At 42.2% G+C, this 6,099-nt stretch overlaps 1 protein-coding gene across 1 annotated transcript in view; it reads left to right on the top strand.

Moving 5' to 3' along the window:
• Positions 1–6,099, top strand: part of COMTD1 (catechol-O-methyltransferase domain containing 1) — a 581,650-nt gene that overhangs the window by 39,974 nt on the left and 535,577 nt on the right. The window lies entirely within an intron of this gene.

Genomic DNA, 6,099 nt, shown 5'->3' with positions numbered 1-6,099 from the left:
ACCCATTGAATGTCAGAGGACTTAATTCACAGTAAGCAAATTTTGTCACTCATATTTAATCAAAATAAGGTTTTTGTTTTTACGTTTATAACTTTTGCTTTTGGATGATCAGTCCCCAAGCGGGCTTTATAATTTACAGGCTGAAATTCTCGATCTGTGTAGCTGAGAGTATCCCAAATGAATGCTACGGATAGCAAGGATCCTTGCAAAGTAAGTATGTATAGCATCAGGCTACAATTGCTAGTAGGCTTACTTGAAAGAAAATACCGGGAGCTCGTTGTCAATTTGGATGAAGGGCCAATCTTGACATTTCGGATAATTTGGAGCAGATGATCATCTGTCCGTGGTTAAAAAAAAAAGATGGTTCTAACGTGAGCTGTTACAAAACAAGTTGCTAAGCAAAACTAGACTAGATTCATTGCTGTAACATTTTGCAAATATCAGTGCAATGGTTATAGCTGTAACTTACCCCCCAAAAAACCCCTGTAATGCAGAAAACTAAAGTTTAAACAAGGTTTCATAAGGTACAGTTCTTCACTTCCAAGCATGAAATCATTTTAGGTGAGGCTTTGGAGAACGTATCAAGGCTTGGGTTGCTGTGAGACTAGAGGGAAAAAAAGATAGAAATGTAGTATTTTGAGCAAGAGAAACTTTGAGTTGACCAAACTCAGGCGCTTAGGAAGGAGGGTATATCCTTGGGAAGGCCCATACTTTGAAACTGGGTTTTTCTTCATACAGTCCCCAGCCAGAGTTGAGGGGAAAAAAAACCTTCATTAAAGCGCAAACCAGCAACGTGTTATACAGATATTAATCAACAGATGGAACAGTGCACGGTGCTATTGGCTGGCAAGGTTTGCTGAATTAATGGCAAAAAGATAATTCCTTGAAGTGTTACCTGTTCCTTCAGGAAAAAAAAAACCTCTGGAATTTGCTTCCAGCACTCAGATGTAATTTAGAGCCAGGATTAAAGGCTTGGTTTTTCCCCCCTGGCAGGCAGGAATTTCCACCCGCCTTCCCTACACATGTGATTTTTTCCTGACGGAAGATGAGTCAGCTCAGTGGAATTGCATGGTGACTCACTCTCTCGTCCTTGGACTCTCAACACACAACAGATCCCTGCTGGATCCACAGATCCAGTTACCCCCGTTCAATGGGAGTGAATTACATCCGTTGGGTTGTGCTCCTCAAAAAACCCCTAGAAAGTCAGTGATGTACTATTTCTTTTGGGGGGGTGGTCCCTCTCATCCCCCCCTGCTAGTCACACTGTGGCTAGATAGCCTTTTTTCCCATCCCCATCGTGAAGAGAACTTTCCAGAAAGTTGGAGCATTCCTGGCTCCTAATGGCTGGGCTCCCAGCTCAATCTTCACGCCTTTAGAGGAAATTCTTGCCAGACCCTCAACTATCCAGGCTCTGGGTCAGGATTTCCACCCCCACTTAGCTGGGATCAGGCTCATCAGCACTTCAGAGTGAGCCCAATCATTCTGGCCTTAACAAACCATGGCTTAGTAACATAATAGCTGAGACTCAGTAAAAGAAGCTTTTTCTAAAATGCCTTGGATAAGAAAGGCGGTGAAGTCATGCAGAGAAACAAAAGGGGTGTGTTTGTATGTGTGTAGAAACCTAAACAACTGAGGCAAGCCACAACATCTTTGAATTTCTACTGGGAGAAAAAAAATGAAAATTAAAAAAAAAGCTGTATAATTCAGCTGGTCCCTTCTAAACCATTTCAGTGGCTAAGTTCATACGCTCTCTTATCAAGAGTCCAAGGAGGAATACCCCTATTTATATACTGATAAGTTTATAGCCAGAAGACCCTGAATTTCATCCTAAATCTAAGAAAAAGGTGGGCATAACCCTCCGTGGGCTATCCCTCTCCATATACACGTTAATATTGCTTCAAAGAGAAAGTCAGTGAAACATAACTGCTCAAGGAAGAAAGCGGAATTTGGAGAACGGTGAGATTGCTAAGGCACTAACTTAAGTGAGATTACCAAACCCGTTGCTTAACTGTTTTTTAATTACGCACCAAATATACAAACCTGCTTTCAACCTTGTTCATTTTGTACTTTACATGGACTTCTCAGCGGCAAGTAGATCACAGATGGGATCGTTATTTGAGAATCTAAATCCAGTTGCAATGATTTTGTCTCCTTGGTGGCTGGGGGATTGTAGTGCTGTTTCCACAGCTTGGTCTTGATTTGATGTTACTTATTGGACACTTAAGGATTTAGGAAGTAATTTAATACACATCATCCTAATTTAATAGGGCCATCTCTTATGGTTTCTGACAACCGACCGCCGTACAGCGTAGCAGTGACTGAACAAGTTCAAACTAGCATTCAGAGGCAATTCTGGGAGTAGGGAATATGTTGACAGCCAAATGCATGGTTAAAAGAGAAATCCTGGTTTGTTTGGTTTTTTTTTAGAATGACTGAAAGCTTAATTAAGCAAGTTCATCAGCAGAGGGCAGCAAGCATTTGATCTCAAAACAGCTGAGGCGAGTCAGAGTGGATTAAGCAGTTGGCGGGAAATCAAACCATGCCGGGTGTCATTGTAAATGTAGCTTTTCTAACCCTGGTTCTTCAGGAAAAGACTTGGGAGGGTTTAACGCCTCCACTCCAGCAAAGGCTGAACTTTGCTTTTGATTTCTTTGATCAGCGAACATGGAGGGAGGCAGCAAAATATTTTTGGGCACTGAAAAGTCTTTCTAAATCGACTCGCAGCATTAGACCTGTTGTGTGGTGGTAGGCTTGGAAACGGCTATTCTAGAGCAGGGGTTCCTCAGCCTTGGCAACTTTAAGACTTGTGGACTTCAACTTCCAGAATTCCTCAGCCAGCGTGCCTGGCTGAGGAATTCTGGGAGTTGAAGTCCACAAGTCTTAAAAGTTGCCAAGGTTGAGGAGCCCTGTTCTAGAGCCTCTGTGAAGTCAAACAAGAGACAAAAGAGAGATTTTTGCTTTTGTTAGACAGTGACTGAGACGCAAGTGCACCGCTTAGTTAATCTTTAGATTTTATTGAATGCTTCAACAGTGTAACACAGGACGTACAAAACAATATAAATTAAATCCATGTTCACATTGGAACTAATCCCTTCTTTACTTACACCACATCTGTGCTTCAAACCGTTATGCAAAAGGAATATTCAAGTCTTCAAACATCACCGTTTAGGGACGGGGGAAAAACCAAAACCAAAACCTCTGTGCCATGTATCAAAGTGAACCACTTTAGCCCAATCACTATTCTCCTTTTGGTTTGGTTCGGCAAAAGAGCAGCCACGTTTAGCATATAACTAAAGAAATAAGAGCTGTTAGACGTGTATGGTTTCTTGTTTACAGTCAGATATCCTAAAGCAGGGCTCTTCAAACTTGGCCCTTTTACGACGTGTGGACTTCAACTCCCAGAATTCCTCAGCCAGCGTGCCTGGCTGGGGAATTCTGGGAGTTGAAGTCCACAAGTGGTAAAAGGGCCAAGTTTAAAGACCCCTGTCCCAAAGCCAAGCGAGGCCACTTGGGACTGAAAGACTGCCCTCCACTGTGAGGGCAGGGATATTTTTTTGGTCTCTGAAAGCTTGGCTTTAGCCACAAGATGGTCAAGTGACATCCCTGTATTGGAGGTGGAATCTAATCCAGACTTAGCAAATCAGAACAAATATAAATCAGGGAGTGGGGGGGGCCAAGATAACTTGCAGATTTCCTCCTGAAAAATATGTGTTTTCAGGATCTTAGCACTCCTGTTTTCTTCCTCATAGCAAGAGACCCCTGCCCAATTCAGCAGATAGTGGCCAGCTCTGTGGTCACAGATGCCCTTTGCTTTTGTGGCCAATGAGGACAGAGGCCCACCATTACTTAGGAAGCAGAAAGGAAGGCAATCCCAGAAACTGGGGATTGCAAAATGGGAGTATGCAGATATTAATTTAAATATCTGTTAAGTGCTGGGGCAATACATGACAGTTCTTAATAGGCTAGATCAGGGGTCTTCAAACGTGGCCTTTTTACGACTTGTGGACTTCAACTCCCAGAATTCCTCAGCCAGAATTCTGGGAGTTGGAGTCCACAAGTCGTAAAAAGGCCAAGTTTGAAGACAACAACAGGAAAACTTTAACTCAGCCAGGGCCTCAGTCTAATACAAACTTACTGCCCACTGACATCCTTAAAGCACGTCAGGTATTCCCAATTTACAAAATGATACATGCCAGATTTTGAAATCGTCCGTCTTACTTTACTACTTTTCTACTCCAAGTAGGAAACCCCCCATAAAGGCAAATAAATAGAATCCTGGTTGGGAAATTTAAAAAAAAAATGGTAATACAACAAACATTACTCCTTTAAGTGAAAAGCGAACAATCAAATCGGATGTTTTAAACAGGAGAAATCCACAGGGTAAAGAGCATTACAGTTTGGAACAATTGGGAGGAAATAAGTATGAAAATACAGCTTCAAAAAATGTACCCAGGTGGGATTAAATTTAAGATAAGGTGCTCTGGACTATCATGCTACCAGTTCATAGAAGGGCTAATTTTGATCAGACTCCAAAGTGCAAACACAACTATCATCACAAGCCAAAAATGATGTCAAAGTTGGCCCCTCGGTCAGGTTAAGGAGCACCGAATGACTTGAAGAGGCCGAATTCTCTGTAGGGTTTTCTCCCAATGGGGAGGGGTCCCACCACGGACGCCGCTGCTGAAGATGGCGTCCAGCCGCAGAAGGGCCGTGAAGGCTACCCCTACAGGGGGGGGGGGGTCATTAAAGTTGTGTTCCTGTGCGTTTGCTCCCATATTGCTGCTTCTGAGGCCTCGTTTCCAGTAAACTTGACAATACTTGCCCTGGGTAGACCCCCTGCTCCCTCACCAAAGGCGTCTGTAAACTTAGGGACTGGATGTTTCTCTCTCTGGCCTTCAAAGTTACATTTTACCAGAGATTTGTTTCAAACAGCCAAACACTCTGTGCTTCAAAGGAGGCTACTTTGTACTTTTGCTGTTGAGGAAAGACTAGGCCAGGGGTAGGCAACCTCGGCTCTTTTATCACTCATGGATTTCAATTCCCAGAATTCCTGAGCCAGCCAAGCTGGCTCAGGAATTCTGGGAGTTGAAGTCCATGAGTCATAAAAGAGCCGAGGTTGCCTACCCCTGGACTAGGTAAACGTTCAGAGTGTGTTGCTGTGAATTGGGGTCAGGAAAAATCATTTTTAATTTTTCCTGCTAGGGCCAAACCAGAGGTGCAATATTGTTGCATTCAAAATGCAACAAACATTTTACTGTGGCTACAAACCATAAAAGCTCTCCATTTGAGCTGATGGAAACAACTGTTTCTGTATTTCTAATTTTAAAAAACAACAACAAACACCTCATGCTACATTTTAATATACTGGGAGATGACCTCCGTGCCTAATTCCTTTATGCGATGGATTTTTGCAAGTTAAACATAAAACACATAAATAGCTTTATAGAAAGAATTTGGTTTCAGCACCTTCTCTGGAACGATTTGTGGGGGAAAAAAGAAAGCCATCCATTCTCTTCAAGGATTTGATTTCACTTCAAAATACCAAAGTAGACCTTTACGTGAATACTGTATTACTGGGGCAATGTTAAATACTGCTAGAATTATTTACAATGTTCTGGGGTGAAAATACTTTCAAGGTATAGAATAAGAATGTTTTACGTGCCCATAACTTTATTTCAGCATATTTTTGATAAGTTTTCTTGGAAGTCCTGTATTTTTATGCCTACCAATATTAAGCTCTGCGCAGCGGAAATTAAAAAGGAATGCGTGGGTGGCCTTCGGCTAATTCACAGCTCTGGAAACAGTTCCCTGTTTCTGAGGCTGGAGTAATTTAGCTATCTGGAAAAAGCAGTGGGAAAAGGTTGCAACTGGGCTATGTGGGGTCGTCTGAGCTCCATCAGAAAATTCAACATTAATTAGCTGGTTAATTAATTAATTAAGTAGTCAAGCCAAAGGACAGATGCAGTATTTTGGGTCCCTGAAATTTACTGCCCTCTATGAAGTTACTAAGACTATATAACTGACTTGAGCGCAACTTTTAACGTCAGGCTTAAAAGTCTAAATTAGAAATGGATTGCAAATAATCCACACGCACGGTAT

This window comes from Vipera berus (genome assembly GCF_964194415.1).
Source record: "Vipera berus genome assembly, chromosome: 5".
Classification (NCBI taxonomy): domain Eukaryota; kingdom Metazoa; phylum Chordata; class Lepidosauria; order Squamata; family Viperidae; genus Vipera; species Vipera berus.
The sequence above is the reverse complement of the archived record's forward strand: the minus strand, read 5'-3'. Positions and strand labels throughout refer to the sequence as shown.